This window comes from Cnephaeus nilssonii, assembly GCF_951640355.1.
Source record: "Cnephaeus nilssonii genome assembly, chromosome: 5".
Classification (NCBI taxonomy): Eukaryota; Metazoa; Chordata; class Mammalia; order Chiroptera; family Vespertilionidae; genus Cnephaeus; species Cnephaeus nilssonii.
Genome location: NC_137076.1, coordinates 22,985,229 through 23,002,795, shown reverse-complemented (window position 1 = coordinate 23,002,795; position 17,567 = coordinate 22,985,229). Strand labels below are relative to the sequence as shown.

General features: G+C 39.7%; 1 pseudogene across 1 annotated transcript; it reads right to left on the bottom strand.

Moving 5' to 3' along the window:
* Nucleotides 1-921: 921 nt before the first annotated feature.
* Nucleotides 922-2,559, bottom strand: LOC307100653 (GA-binding protein subunit beta-2-like; annotated as a pseudogene). The gene is made up of 2 exons: nucleotides 1,493-2,559; nucleotides 922-1,105 (listed from the first exon to the last, which is right to left on the bottom strand). The product of its transcript is annotated as a GA-binding protein subunit beta-2-like (transcript).
* Nucleotides 2,560-17,567: the final 15,008 nt, after the last annotated feature.

Genomic DNA, 17,567 nt, shown 5'->3' with positions numbered 1-17,567 from the left:
TGTCCAGCCTTCTGGATTCCCTGTTCACATTTCTCTACTAGTGACAATGATCGGTTTCCAGCAGCTATTAAAGCTTCATATTGCATAAATAAATGTTTGGAAGCAAGTTATTCTAACAACAGACTATCATCCTGATTGCAGTTTTGTAAAATGCAGCCAGAGCAAAGTTTGTATCTCAACACCAGATTGCTTCATAACCCCAACGAGCCTCTTTCTGGCCACTTTCCAGCATTGTGAAGCACAGCCTGGAGGGTTTTGGATTTATATACACTTCTTCACATGAACGACTTTTCCTTCCAGTTTTAAAAAATTATATTTCAGTTTCTTAAACTGGCAGCTGAGCTATGGACACGCAATGAATTTAGTCAGGCAATCACAAATTCCTTTCAGTGAAATTAACTGAATAGTGGGGATCGCTTGCTTCTTTGGAAGTGGAATATATTCCTTTCTCTTCCCCAAAGCTTGTTCCTAACCTCCCTCCAAATTAGTTTTCTTCTGTAACAGACATACATCATAAATCTAAGGCAAATTGAAAGGTCACTTGATGGTGCAAATATTAAAGGATCTGGGTGGGTCCATATTAGGAATGTTATCTTAGAAAAATCTTTTGACAGAAAGTACTAGTAAAATATTTTGATAAAAAGTCAGTTATTTCAACAACCAACCTACCTACAACATGCAGCATCCTTTCACCTCTATGCTTAAAGCAATGATGTAAGCTGGGAAATTTGGTCCTTATTTTTTTGGCCTCTCAAAAGAAGTGTTCCCTAAATTTGGCTTTGATTTTTCCAATTGCATAGAGAGCCTCCTTGAGCCCAAGCATTATACCCTGCTATAGTTTCCTTCTTAAGAAAATTCTTAATTTTTAAACAAGGTTTGTCCTCTGTGTTTTCTTTTAAAAGGGGGGAGAGGGAATGGACATAGTACAAATTGTGGCCCTTGTACATTAAGATGAAGCAGTTTCTATGGAAACTCCACGATGAGGCTCTGTGGTCCTTCCTGCCCCAGTCACTTCCATCTCTCTCTCTTCCATCTCCCCCTCTGTGACTACTACAGCATCTACCTCAGGCACCTCTTCAACCATGGTGAAATCAACTCCATTGGGCTATTGTTGAAGCATCCATCTTGTATGAAAACTGCTGTTTGAAATTTTAACCCTGCTAATTGGCTTCTGTAAATTCTTGCTTGCTAAGACTACTCCCACTTCAGCAAGGCCCTTAAACCTTCCCCAGACAAGGTTATCAGTGCTGACACCAGGCTAGGCCTCTGGCTGAGGTCTCAAGGCCCAGCACATACGGGCTCTTTAAGAACTTGCAAAAGTGGCCGGAAACACTCCATATTTGGGAGACTAAGAAGGTAAAAACATATAAATAGGGAAAATTCCTGCATGTTGGGGCCCAGAATTTGAGAGACATTTTCCTCTGGACCCACACGGAATAAATGTAACTCCATCTCTCTGGTATTGCTTTGTTCTTCTTCGGTTTTCTGTAACATTGTCAGGCCATGGCCTCCAGCTTGAGGCGGTACTGTTCTGCCTCCTGCTCTTTCTTGAGGAGCTGGTTTCGGTATTCCTGGCCTCTTCGAATGGCCTCCTGGAGCTGCTGCTGTAGTAGCTCTCTTTTAGTGCCTTCCTTGTTTTCCTCCACACTGTTTGTCATCTCTTCTATCCTTGGTTTCTTAGTCAATGGCAGCTTCTCTACTTCTTCCTCCTCTTCTTCTTCAAGATAGTCTCCTCTGCAACCTGACCAGCGGGTACAGTTAGAACTTGCTGTCCATCTTACACAGTTACAATAAATGGCTGGCCAATGCCTCCAGTAAGGATTGCAGTTTGGATATTACCCAGAGGCACTCAGTCAGTCACTATGGTGATCACCCTCTGGCCTCCACTCCCCATCACTTGCTGGATTGATGAGTCAACAGAATTTCCTTCTATGATTTCCTCTGAATTAGCTGAGGTTGTTTTGGTGTTGGTTGAAGAAACAAGGCTATCAAGGTTGACAACTTCTCCTAACGTGAAGATAAATGGGGTAGCCACAGTCACAGGGTTGGCTCTTTCGGGATTAGCATTCACCTGATTCTGCATTGCTTCCTGAAGAATGACCAGAATCTCAGCATTGTTCTTCTCCAGGGCTATGTCAAAAGCAGATTTATCAAACTTGCTGAAAGCATGGACATCAGCTCCATATTTGATAAGTAGCTCTACAACATCTCCATGGTGTTATCCTGTGGCCCAATGCAAAGCTGTCATCTTCAGCATATCCTTGGCATTCACATCTGCACTATTCCTAACAAGCAGTTCCACGATGTGTGCATGTCCATCAGCTGCAGCCATGTGCAAGGGGGTCCTGTCCACTTTGGTTTGGGCATCCCTGCTAATGCCTGCTCTAAGGAGTACTTCTGCTGTGGAATAATGACCATACTGGGCTGCAAGGTGGAGGGGTGATGTTCCAATCCAGTCTGTGGTGAATGGGGCACCACTTGCCGTCAATGTCCTCACTTCATCATCTTGGCCTTTCTTGCTGCTTCTAGCAATCTCTTCCCCAAGTCCACCAAAGACATCTTTATGCATAGGAACAGAAGTTTTCAGGAAGCTCTTTGTCCGGGACGCTGCGAGTAGTAGCGCTTTTGCCGAACCCACCAGTTTGGTGCTGTCTCCTTCTCTAGTTTAGACTTCCTGTCAGTGACGGTTACTTTTTGGCCTTTTCATATATGCATATTTTGGGGGCCTTTAACCCCCCTCGTGGAGAAATGGAGGCCAATACCTTATATTTTATTAGTTACTGCATTGATATTGCTTCTTCAATCACTGGAGTGACTGCAGGATTATAGCCACTGATATCCATGATCAGGTTCACTTTGTGGGAAGATCACCCATGCTGATGTGAGGAATAAAGAATTGCTGATTTCAAAGCCATACATAGAGGGTGGTAGTGGAAAAGGCAGTCTAGATTTTGATAGGAGGTGTGAATGAATCCGTTGGGCAGTTGAAACTGTGTATCCAAAAATTCAATGATTAATGCTGGGCACAGACAAGCATTTTCTATTCATTATTTTACTTAATTATTTCAGTATCTCTACAAATAGGTACCATGATCCCTATTTTATGGGTACAGAATGTGAGACTGACACCGGTGGCAATGCTTACAAAAGGCACGCAATGGGATCCAGAGTCAAGCACAGAGCTCACTGTTTCCAAGGTTCTCCATTCATAGTTCACTAATATTTCTAATTTTATTAAACTTTATTTTTAAAACAGTTTTAGATTTATAGAAAAATTGCAAAGAGTTTCCCCAAACTCCATGCCAAGTTACCCTTATTTAATATCTCCTGTCCAGGATATAATGTTACATTTAAAGGTCATTTCTCCTTAGACTCCTCTATGCTATGATCATTTCTCAGACTTCCCTTACTTTTTAAATAATATTTTTATTTTCAATTACAGTTTATGTACAATATTATATTAGTTTTGGGTGTACAACCCATTGATTAAACAGTTATATCACTTACTAACTGTTCACCTCCATAAATCTAGTATCCATCTGATACCATATATACTTATTACAATATTATTGACTGTATTTCCTATGCTGTATTTTACATCCCCATGACTATTCTGTTAATACCAATTTGTACTTCTTATTCTCTTTGCCCTTTTACACACTTTCCCAACCCCGTCCCATGTGGCAACAATCAAAATGTTCTCTGTATCTATGAGTCTGTTTTTGTTCTGCTTGTTCATTTATTTTGTTTTTGAGATTCCACATCTTTGTGAAATCATCTGGCATTTGTCTTTCTCTGTCTGATTTATTTCACTCAGCACAATATCCTCTCTGTCCACCCATGTGGTTGCAGATGGCAAGATTTCATTCTTTTTTATAGCTGATTCATATCTCATTGTATATATATGCAATCCTTTATCCATTCATCTTTTGATGAACACTTAGGATGCGTCCATATCATGGCTACTATAAATAATGCTGCAATAAATATTTGGATGTACATGTCTTTTTATTTAGTGTTTTTGGTCATTTCATATAAATACTCAGAAGTATAATTGCTGGGTCATTCTTTGTCACTTGTTATAAAGTCTATTTTGTCTAATATAAGTATTGCTACCTCAACTTTTGTTGTTAATTACATTTTCATGAAATATCTTTATCCATCCGTTTACTTTCACTTTGTGTGTATCTTTTAATCTGAAGTAGGTCTCTTGTAGACAACATATGTAAGGATCTTGTTTTGTTAACCTTTCAGCCACCATATGTCCTTCTATTAAAGTATTTAATCCATTTTCATTTAACGTAATTATTGATAGGTATTTATCACCATTTTATTATTTACCTTTTTTCTTCTTCTTCTTAAAGATCCTTTAACATTTCTTATGATACTGGTTTGGTGGTGATGAACTACTTTAGCTTTTTCTTGTGTAGGAAGCTCTTCATCTGTCCTTTGATTCTAATGATAGCCCTGCTGGGTAGAGTGATCTTAGCTGTAGATCCGTGCTCTTCATCACCTTGAAAATTTTGTGCCAATCCCATCTGACCTGGGAATTTTCTGTTGAGAAATCAATTGACAGTCTTATAGTAGCTCTCTTGTAGATAAATAACTGCTTTTCTTTTAAGTTTCTCTCTTTGTCTTTAACCTTTGGCATTTTAATTATGATGTGTCCTTGTGTCGACCTCTTTTAGCTCATCTTGTTTGGGACTCTCTATGCTTCCTGGGCTTGTGTCTTTTACATTCACCAGGTTAGGAAAGTTTTTTTTGTCATTATTTTTTCAAATAGGTTTTCAATTCCTTACTCTCTCTTTCCACCTCTGGCAGCTCATGATGTAAATGTTGGTATACTTGAAGTTGTCCCACAGGCTCCCTTAACTGTCTTCATTTTTTTTTAATTCCCTTTTCCTTTTGTTGTTCTAATTAAATGTTTCCTGCTTTCTTATCTTTCAAATCACTGATTTGATCCTTTGCTTCATCTACTATACTGCTGATTGTCTATAATGTATTCTTTATTTCAGTTATTATAGTCTTCATTTCTGACTGGTTCTTTTTTATTATTTCTATTTATTTGTAGAAGTTCTCACTAAGTTCATCTATTCTTCCCCTACATTCATTGAGCATTCTTACAATCAGTGTTTTGAATTCTGCATCTCCATTTGTTTAGTTCTTTTCTTAGTTTTGGTCTTTTCTTTCATTTGGAACATGTTTCTTTGTCTCCTCATTTTGGTTACCTCCTTGTGTTTGTTTCTATGTAGAGCTGTTACATCTCCAAGTCTTGGTAGAGTGGCCTTATGTACTAAGTGTCCTGTAGGACCCAGTGGCACAGCTTCCATAGTCACCCACTGTCATCAATGGATAGATCTTCTAGAGAAAATATCAACAAGGAAACAGTGGCCTTAAACAACACACTAGATCAGATAGATTTAATTGATATCTACAGGGCATTTTATAGCTGCAGAGCATACATTCTTCTCAAGTACACATGGAACATTTTCAAAGATAGACCACATGTTAGGACACACAAAGAAAATCCCAATAAGTTACAGAAGATTTAAATCATATCAAGAATCTTTTCTGACCACAATGGCAAGAAACTAGAAGCCAAGCACAATTTTTAAAAACTCAAAAACATTCAAATACATGGAGGCTAAATAGAATATTATTAAATAATGAATAGATTACCAGTAAGATCAAGGAATAAATAAAATATTACCTTGAAACAAATGAAAATAAACACACTACCACCCAAAATCTATGGGGCACAGTGAAAGGAGTTCTAAGAGGGAAGTTCATAGAGTTCAAGGCCTACCTGAATAAGCAAAAAAAAATATCTACCAAACAATCTAACATGACACCTAAAAGAATTGGAAAAAGAACAGCAGGAAAAGCCCAGAGTAAGTAGAAGGAAGGAAATAATAAAGGTAAGAACAATGAATTTGGCAATGTAGCAGGATACAAAATTAACACCCAGAAATCTATGGCCTTTTTATACACCAATATACTCACAGTGAGAGAAATGAAAAAAACAATCCCATTTACCATTGCACCAAAAAAATCAAGATACCTATGAATAAATTTAACTAAAGGGGTAAAAGACCTGTACTCGGAAAACTACAGGACATTTAAAAAAGAGATAGAGGAAGACATAAACAAATGGAAGAACATATCATGTTCATGGATTGGTAGAATCAACATCATTAAAATGTCCATGCTACCCAAAGGAATCTACAGATTCAATGCAATTTCCGTTAAAATACCGACGCATATTTCAAAGATCTAGAACAAACTCTCTAAAAATTCATCTGGAATAAAGAAGACCCTGAATAGCCACAGCAATCCTGAGAAAGAAGAACAAAGTTGGAGGGATCACAATACCAGATATCAAGCTATATTACCAAGCCACGGTTCTCAAGACTGCCTGGTACTGGCACAAGAACAGACATATAGACCAATGGAACAGAACAGAGAACCCAGAAATTGGCTCAAGTCATTATGCTCAATTAATATTTGACAAAGAAGGCAAGAGCATACAGTGGAGTCAAGACAGTCTCTTCAATAAATGGTATTGGGAAATTTAGTCAGATACATGCAAAAAAATGAAACTAGATCACTAACGTACACCATACACAAAAACAAACTCGAAGTGGCTAAAGGACTTAAATGTAAGACAGGAAACCATAAAAATCCTTCAAGACTCCATAGGCAGCAAAATAGCAGACATATGTCATAGCAATATCTTTACCGACACAGCTCCTAGGGTAATGGAGACTAAGGAGAAAATAAACAAGTGGGACTACATCAAAATAAAAAGCTTCTGCAGAGCAAAATAAACCATCAACAAAACAACAAGAAAGCCCACTGAATGGGAGAACATATTTGCCAAAGATATTTCAGATAAGTGTTTAATCTCCAAAGTTTACAGAGAACTCATACAACTTAACAAAAGGAAGATAAACGATCCAATCAAAAAATGGGCAAAGGATCTAAATAGACACTTCTCGAAAGAGGACATACTGAAGGCCCAGAGACATATGAAAACATGCTCAAAGAGAGATGTTGTTGTTTTGATTTGCATCTCTCAGATGTAAATCTGAGGGATTTACATCTGAGAGATGCAAATCAAAACAACAACGAGATACCATCTCACACCTGTCAGAATGGCTATCATCAACAAATCAACAAAGGACAAGTGCTGAAGAGGATGCGGAGGAAAAAAACCCCTCCTGCACTGCTGGTGGGAATGCAGACTGGTGCAGCTACTGTGGAAAACAGTATGATGTTTCCACAAAAATTTAAAAATGGAACTCCCATTTGACCAAGTAATCCCACTTCTAGGACTATATCCCAAGAAACCAGAAACACCAATCAAAAAGGACATATGCACCCCTATGTTCATAGCAGCACAATTTACAATAGCTAAGATTTGGAAACAACCTAAGTGCCCATCAGCAGATGAGTGGATTAAAAAACTGTGGTACATCTACACAATGGAATACTACACCACTATTTTTTTTTTTAAAGGCACTTTTGGAGCGGCGAAGATGGGGACCGGCAGGAAGGTAGGGAGGGAGAGTGTGTGATCGAGTGAAGGAGTGATAGAGGTGTGTGTGGACGTGTATGGCTGTGTGTGTGAGTGAAATAGGAACAGTTAGACCCTGCAGTTCTTCCAGAGGGCTTCCAATCCAGGCAGTCTTGGTTGGCAAAACCCTGCGGCTGCTGCAAACACTCCGGGGAGGACACCAGTGGCACAGAAACCCCGCCATCTTTAAGAATGGAACTGCTAGAGACTAGAATCCTAACCTCACCACCACCCAGTCTGGTCTCGGAAACAAACCTGGACACTACAGCCACTCTGGTAGAAGACCTGCCACCCAAGCTGCAGATGCGCAAACCCTGAGACCTCCACCTCCAAAAGTGTGCCGCTGAAAGCAAAAACAACTCCGAGACCATGTGGATTCCAGCAACAGAGAAGAATCGACAGGACTACTCTAGCCATCAAGACAGAAGAGAAGCAGTCCAGAGATGGAAGATGCTGACGTCGCCTTGCCATACTAGCAGTTAACAGCTGTGCGTCACTACAGGTTGCCCAGGACCAAACCAGAGAGGGACAGACCAGCATTACCACCATTTGTCCACCATCCAGAACTGAAATGTCATGGCTGACATGTACACATAAGGAACTGTGTGACATTGAAATTGGGTCTCAAAAGAACTGTTGGCCCAGAAAGAAACTCACTACAGACTGATTCATTTGTCTGTCAGCATAACCATTATTGCTTGTCTCATTTTCGGTTCTTGTAAGTGCATTTCTAATAGCACATGATCTCACTCATCTAGGGGAAATAATGAACAGCATAGACTGATGAACAAGAACAGACCCAGAAACAAGGAGGCATGGATCAGACTGTCGGGCCTCAGAGGGAGAGTAGGGGAGGGTGGGGGGTAAAGGGGAGAGATCAACCAAAGGACTTGTGTGCAAGCATATGAGCCTAACCAGCAGTTAAGGACAACAGGGGGGTGGGGGCATGTGTGGGGAGGGGTGTGGGCTGGGAATGGGGGGATGAGAACAAATATGTGATACCTTAATCAATAAAGAAATTTTAAAAAATAAATAAATAAAAATTAAAAAAGGCACTTTTACCATTTGCAACAGCATGGATGGAACTGAAGAGCATCATGCTAAGCGAAATAAGCCAGTCGGAGAAAGGTAAATATCATATGATCTCACTCATATGTGGGATATAATGATCAACATAATTTGATGAACAAGAATAGATCCAAAGACAAATGGCATTATAAAATATAAATGTATATAGAGAACCTTAAAGATTCCACCAAAAACTACTAGAACTGATAAATGAATTCAGTAAAGTAGCAGGGTACAAAATAAATAACCAGAAATCAGTTGCATTTTTATATACCAATAATAACAGAAAGTTAACAACCAAAGGACTTGTATTTATGCATATTAACATAACCAATGGACACAGACACTGGAGCAGTGGGGCCTTGCCTAGTGTGGGAATGGCTGGCGGGGAGGGGGTCAATCAGGGAAAAAGGAGACATATGTAAAACTTTAGACAATAAATTAAAAAAAGAAATAATATACATTATAAAATATAAATGTATTATAAAAATAAATTTAAAAGAGTAACCAAAGCTAATAAATAAATAAATAAATAAATAACTGTCAGAACAGAAGTAAATGACATAGACACTAAAAAAAAAAATCAATTAAACCAAAAGCTGGTGTTTGAAAGGATAAACAACATTGATGCACTTTTAACCAAACTCTTCAAAAAACAAGAGAGTGGACCCACATAAATATAATCAGAAATGTAGGAGGAGAAATAACAACAGACATCACAGAAATACAATTATTGTAACAAAATCATCTGATCAACTCTATGTCAACAAAATAGACAACCTGGGCAAAAGGGATAAATTCCTAGAAACATACAATCTTCCAACACTAAATCAAGAACAGAATAAATGACTAGACCAATAACAACTAATGATATCGAAACAGCAATCAAAGACCTTCTAGCAAACAAAAGGCCTGGACCACATGGGTTCACAGGCTAATTTTACCAAACATTCAAAGAACTACCACCTATACTCCTCAAACTATTCCAAAAAATCCAATAGGAGGGAAGACTTCCAAGCTCTTTTTCCAATGCCAACATTATCCTAATACCAAAACCAGATAAAGACCCACCAAAGAAAGAAAATTATAGGCCAATATCCCTGATGAACATAGATGCTAAAAGCTTCAACAAAAATATTAGCAAATCGGATCCAGCAATACATTAAAAAAATAATATATCATGATAAAGTGGGATTTATTCCAGGGATACAAGATTGGTATAATATCCACAAATCAATAAATGTGCCACATCACATAAACAAAATGAAAGATAATAATCACATGACCATATCAATAGATGCAGAAAAATCATTCAATAAAATCCAGCACCCATTTATGATGAATAGAGGGAACATACCTCAATGTAATAAATTCCATATATGACAAACCCACAGGTAGCATCAAACTTCATTGGCAAAACTAAAAATGTTTCCCTTCAGATTAGGAACAAGACAGGGATGTCTGCGATCACCTCTTATTCAACATAGTACTTGAAGTCCTAACAATAGCAATCAGAGAAGAAGAAGAAATAAAAGGCATCCAAATTGGAAAGCAAGAAGTAAAACTGTAATTTGCAGATGACATTATACTGTATATAGAGTACCCTAAAGATTCCACCAAAAACTACTAGAACTGATAAATGAATTCAGTAAAGTAGCAGGGTACAAAATAAATAACCAGAAATCAGTTGCACTTTTATATACCAACTAGAAGCCCGGTGCATGAAATTCATGCACGGCAGGGGGTTGTCCCTCAGCCCAGCCTGTACCCTCTCCAATCTGGGACTCCTGGAGGGATGTCCGACTGCCCGTTTAGGCCCGATCCTACCAGGATCGGGTCTAAATGGGCAGTCGGACATCCCTCTCACAATCCAGGACTGCTGGCTCCCAACTGCTTGCCTGCCTGCCTTCCTGATTGCCCCTAACTGCTTCTGCCTGCCAGCCTGATCACCCCCTAACCACTCCACTGCCAGCCTGGTTGATGCTTAACTGCTCCCCTGCCAGCCTGTTTGCCCCCAACTTCCCTCCTCTGCCAGCCTGGTCACCCCTAACTGCCCTCTCCTGCAGGGTTGATCACCTCCAACTGCCCTCCCTTGCAGGCCTGGTCCTTCACAACTGCCCTCCCTTGCAGGCCGGGTGCCTCCCAACTGCCCTCTCCTGCTGGCCATCTTGTAGTGGCCATCTTGTGTCCACATGGGGGCAGGATCTTTGACCACATGGGGGCAGCTATATTGTGTGTTGCAGTGATGATCAATCTGTATATTACTCTTTTATTAGATAGGATAGAGGCCTGGTGAACAGGTGGGGGCCAGCTGGTTTGCCCTGAAGGGTGTCACAGATAAGGGTAGGGGTTCCCTTGGGGTGTGGGGCGGCCTGAGCGAGGGGCCTGTGGTGGTTTGCAGGCCGGCCACGCCCCCTGGCAACCCAAGAGGAGGCCCTGGTATGTGGAATTTATTTCCCTTCTACAATTGAAACTTTGTAGCCTGGGGCGGCAGCCATTTCTGTGGCAGTTAATTCACCTTCTACAATTGAAACTTTGTAGCCTTAAGCGGGTGAGCCCGGCCAGGGTGTGTGGAAAGCTTTGCTTCCCCTGTTGCCACCGGCAACCCTGGCCTGCTCTCTCAAGCTCCATTCTGCCGCCATTTGTTTGAATTTGTTTACCTTCTATAATTGAAACTTTGTAGCTTGAGTGGAGGCTTAGGCCTGCAACGGCTATGGAAAGCTTGGCTTGCTCTGTTACCTGGGAAACCTTGCTCTCTGTGGCTGTAGCCATCTTGGATTGGGGTTAATTTGCATACTCGCCCTGATTGGCTGGTGGGCGTGGCTTGGCTGGCGGGCGTGGCTTATGTAGTGGAGTGATGGTTAATTTGCATATTACCATTTTATTAGAGAGGATAATAAGGTATCAGAAAGTGAAACTAAGAAAACAATCCCATTTACAATTGCATAAAAAATACCTTGGAATAAAATTAACCAAGGGTACAAAACACCTATACTAGGAAAATTATAAGACACTGAAGAAGGAAGCTGAAGAATATACAAATAAGTGGAAGCATATATTGTGTTCATGAATAGGAAGAATTAACATCAATACAATCTCTAGATTACCCAAAGCAACCTATAGATTCAGTGCAATTCCTACCAACATACCAATGGCATATTTCACATAACTAAAACAAATGTTCCAAAAATTTATATGGAACCACAGAAAACCCTGAATAACCACAGCAATCTTGGAGAAATCATGTTACCTGATATCAAACTATACTGCAAGACTATAGTAATCAAAACAGCAAGTTACTGGCATAAAAACAGATATAGAGAGTCCAGAAATAAACCTATGCCTTTATGGTCAATTAATATTTGATGGAGGAGGTAAGAACATACAATGGGGTAAAGACAGTCAATTGCCAGTTTGTGCCATGAATTATCAGTGCCCTCTTTACTACTGGTAATAGAGTCATTCGCATCCTTAAACCTAATCATGTTTGAGAAACTCCAGAACAAATTTAGAAAACTTACACTGCCTGGGGTGGTATAGCTCAGTGGTTGAGTGTTGACCCATGTACCAAGAGATCACTGATTTGATTCCTGGTCAGAGCACATGCCCAGGTTACAGACTCTACCTTCAGTGGGGGCTGTGCAGGAGGCAACTGATCAATGTTTCTCTCTCATAGATGTTTCTATCTCTCTCCCTCTCTCTTCCTCTCACTCTAAAAATCATTTTTTTAAATATTAAAAAGAAAACTCACACCAGTGTAAATAAATTATTGAATAATTAGATAGATAGGTAGATAGATAGATGATAGATAAATAGATAACTGAGGAGAGACACATCTTCCTTGCCAAAGAATTCCAATCATGCATACAGGTAGTCTGTGCTCAAGGAAGTGGAGAATAATTTACTACTAGTGAAGTGTGGGCAACACATAGTAGCTTTCTTACAAAAAGTCAAGTATGAAAAAGAAAGAAAAAGAGTAACTTTACAGTGGAGAAATCTGACAAACAATACCTCAGTCATATGGAGTCAACATGAAGATTGGTAAATCATGATGATAGTATGCATCCTCGATAAGAAGTGATAGAAAATGGCAACCTCTGTGAACTTCTCCCCCAACAAAAATGTATAGCCCCAGTCTAATTGTGTGATAACCATCAGACAAATTTCAATTGAAGGAAATTTTTCAAAATACCTGAGCAGTGATCTTCAAAACTATCAAGTTACACAAAACAATGAAAGTCTGAGAAACTTTTAGAACCAAGTGGGGCCTAAAGAGAAATGATGTCTAAATCCAATGCATTCTGAAGGACAGCTATTAATAATAAAGGAAAGTAATATTTTTGCAATTTTCTTATAAATATAAAACTGTTCAAAAACAGTTTATTAAAAATAAAATTATTAGTGACTTGCAGAAGTCTTGGAAATAGTGATCTCTGAGCCTGACTCCAGACTCTGTTGCATGCTTCTTCTAAATCTCACATGCTTCATTGACAAACTCAGAATGATACATTTTACATAGAATTTCTGAAAGAATTAAACAAAATAAGCAATACAAAATGGCCACCTATGTCTAGAATTAACAGTACATTTTGGATAACTATTTAAATGCTCATAGATTCATCTCCCACCTCCCAGTTCTACTTCCATTTTCTGTTTCCACCCCTCTCTTTATGACCTTCACAGCAGCAATAATGTGTTCCTCCCATTGGCCCAGGTGACCACCTCACAGGAAAAGTCTGATCATAGACATCACCTGATATAAACTCTTCTCTGATTCTGAAATTAATTTCAGAATTATGTGTCAATTCTGTCACTAGAATGTAAGGCTCTCTGCTAATGGGCAGCTCTTTCCTCACCAGGCCCAAATTTCAGTTTTCATCCCTGGCCTCACATCACTGGCCAGATAGTAAATACTGTTTTTCATTTCCTAAACACAATACCCAGTTTATTTAATCGCCACATTTACTGAAGTTCTTCTGGAGTACTCTCACATTTTCCTCACCTAGAAAAACTCCACATCTACGTCACAGCTCCGGACATTTATAAACTTGACTGAGATGCCTTCACTAATCTTTCCAGGCAAGGTCTACTATTTTAGGACTCACTTCCCCAAAATCAAAGTACCATATCAGGATAATGCCTTGCTTATATTTATCTGTCTCTTCCCCAATTTAGACCACAAGCACTATGGGAGAATGTACAACATTTTATTAACTTCCTTATTCTCAGAATATGTTGGTGCCTATCATGCAGTAATTTCTCAGTAAATATTTGTGAATAACTAAAAAAAACAACTAGGTGAATGACCTTAAAAAGAGATATCTATAACAATAGGAAGAAAAGGGAAACAGTGAAACAACAGAACATGTAGTTAAGAGAGGAAGCCCCTGGAATTGACAACTAACATCGGAGGAGACAGGTGGGAACAAGAAGGTATTCTAGCATATCCAGAATTTGGAATTTAAATTTGCCAGGATTTGTATCCTCAAACTTTACTTTTTATCTTTTTATATCACAGGAAGTTACTACCAATAAAGAGTCCGAAGCACCATTACCACAATTTAACAAAAGGAAGATAATCCAATTAAAATGGGCAAAAGACCTAAATAGACACTTCTCATAAGTGGACATACAGAAGGCCAAGAGGCATATGAAAAAAAAAAAAACGCTCCAAGTCACTAATCATCTGAGAGATGCAAATCAAAACGCCAATGAGGTACCACCTCACACCTGTCAGAATGACTATCAACAAACGACAAGTGTTGGCAGGGATTGGAAAAAAAGGGAACCCTCATACACTGCTGATGGGAATGCAGACTGGTGCAGCCACTGTGGAAAACAGTATGAAGTTTCCTCAAAAAATTAAAAATGGTACTCCAATTTGACCAAGTAATCTCACTTCTAGGAATATATACCAAGAAATCAGAAACACCAATCAAAAAGAATGTTCATAGCAAAGCAATTTACAATAGCTAAGATTTGAAACAGATGAGTGGATTAAAAAAACTGTGGTACACCTACACAATGAAATATTATGCAGCTGTAAAAAATAAGGACCTCTTACCATTTATGACAGCATGGATAGACCTGGAGAGCATTATGCTTAGCGACATAAGCCAGTTGGAGAAAGATAAATATCACATGTTCTCACTCACATGGGGAATCTAATGAACAATAGAAACTGACAAACAAAAATAGATCCAAAAGCATAGAAGCTCTGAACAGAGTGTCAAACCTCAGAGGGAAGGCAGGGGAGAGTGGGTGGGTGGGAAGAGATCAACCAATGAACTTGTATGCATATATGCATAACACAGGAACACAGACAATAGGGGAGGTGAAGGCCTGAGGTCAATGGGGGTGGAGTGGGCTGGGAAAGGTCAATGGGGGAATAAGGAGACATATGTAATACTTTCAACAATAAAGATTAAAAAATAATATTAAGAAATAAAATGTTATTTAAGTGGGATATCAATACCAGCTTTATTAACTTGGGATTATGATATGGAGACAAACAATTTTGCGGAACTTAAGAAAATTAAAAGCAAAAAATTAATATAATATTGAAGGAATAATAGAAATAACTAAATTTGCATGATTCGTTGCCATTCACAAAAGAGGATATGAAGGATATTGTTTTTTAGGTATTTCTAGTAGACCATATAATGTGTCTATTCCTTTATCTGTTTTATCTCATTGAATTCTCCAAACAACGTCATGAAAATAACTATTCCCATACTACAAAAACCTTTAGGGATGTGTGTGCTAGATATGATAAAACCACTAACTGCAAGTTTTCTCACCTTCCTATCTCAACAAATTCTTGTTTGACTGGAATCCCTAGAGTGAAAGCAATAGGGAAAAGCAAGAATGCAAAAGAGTAACTCATAGGACTCAAGACCCAGGAGAGAAAGCTCTCAGTAAATATGAGCTAGGCAGTAGTCTTACTCTTGCTCAAACAGCACTGGACTGTCTCATTGGCCCGGGACCAACATATTTACCATTTTAGAAAGATCCTCTACATAGAGTCAGCATCAGTCTTTAATCATCAGGAATTAAGAAACATCAGCAAGGAGGCTGGCAGTCCAAATAGCGGTAGTTAAGCAAAGAATAAAAAGCAGAATAGAGAGATCTGGTAAGTTTAAATTGGGTGGGGGGAGGGGAAGAAGGCATCCCAGTCAGCCCTTTCCCAAGCTGTACAGTTCTACAGTACATGTCATTGGCTTCAACAGGAAATATTATTGATTCACAGCTCGAGATAAAACTCCCCCACTGCTCAGGCTTCGTGTTTCTACACAATGTGGAGATTTTTTGCATTTTATCCAGGTTGGTATAATTGGGAGGATCTTTCATTAAAACCATGAGAGTGCTCTTTATCGCTTGGAGAAACATCTGTGTCTTCTGTTTGATTCCTAGCTTGCTCTTACATTAGTCCTAGGATAATGACCAAAAAAAAAAAAAAAGGCAATGTTTTGTTCTATTAACCTCTCAAAGAAGGAAGTGGTTTGAACTTGAGCCAGGGGAAAATGTGGGTTTATTGTGGGATTTCTTAATTTATTATCTACTAGAGGCCCGGGACATGAAAACTCATGCACTGGAGTGGGGTCCCTCAGCCCAGCCTGCCCCCTTTCACAGTCCAGGAGCCCTCAAGGGTGGGAGGTGACCCAGCAATCAGGGGAAGGCGACACGCCATCACACCTCTGCTGCTGCCACTGCCAGCAGCACAAGCCTCAGACAGCCCTGGTTATCTGAGCCTCGGGCAGCCCTGGGCGACTGGGCAGCCACCATCTGAAGCTTGCCTGCACTGTGGGCTGGCCCTGGATGGCTGGAGGGCTGAGGGGACTGGGGAACTCCAGAGGCAGGTGCGTGGAGTGGCCAGGCCCATGGGCCTGGCCTTCCAGCATGCCTGCCGCCCCACAAGGTTGAAGGGATTGGGCGCCACCATCTTGTGGCTGTGGGTTCCGCCATCTTTGAGGGCGGGTCACTCAATTAGAATATTCCCTCTTTATTGGCTGTGGCCACCACCATCCTTTGCAACAGCATGAGGGTCAATTGTAGGGAGCGGTTATAGGGTTAAGCCTTGGACTGACCTGCTGGCAAAGCTGCAAACAAGTCCCAGCTTAGAGGGCACAGCCCTCTTAGCATAATTAAGCTTGATCTTGTGAGGCTCCCTAGATCTTTCCTGGGTAGCTAATGGGCTGTGGAAGGTGCAGCAAATACTGCCAAAACAAGTGAAACTCACAAGAACATTGTAACTATGGTGACCACTACCTTGTTTACCTCTGGCTATAAAACAAAGGCTCAGCTTGCCGTCTGGATCTGTTCTGCGATCTCAGCCAGGCACAGAAGATCCACCTAGACCCAGCTAATTCTCTTTGTCTGTCTTTTCTTCATCCTTCACTGGCCCTCCCTCAGGCTTGCCGAACGAACCCTTGGCGGTGCTCGTGTGGCACAGTCAATTAGCATATTCCCTCTTTATTAGATAGAATAATTTTTGTTGTTATTAACTATAAATAATTTTGTTGTTAGAATATATCCTGAGAAGTAATAGGATGCCTATAATTTGCCTCAAATAATCCAGTGGGTAGTGAGTAAAAGTATAGATGAAATAAAAGTGGCCATAAATTAATGATTGTGATAGCAGGGTGATTGATATACAGGGGTTCAGTTGCCTGTTTTTCTACTTTTCAGTATGTTTGGAATTTTCTACTAAACAGTAAAAAAAAAATCTTAAAGATCCTGAACTGTAAAGAACTAAGATTAGTATCTGAGTAAAGACAGCCAGATCCAAGAAGTTGCTTCATAAATTGTATTTTGTAAAATGGGTGGGAATAGATGATCTAATATGTGTGCCTCTTCTTTTCCATCTATGTATATTCTGATCCCCATACTAAAAGCCTATTGCTAGCAATACCTTGGGGGGCTT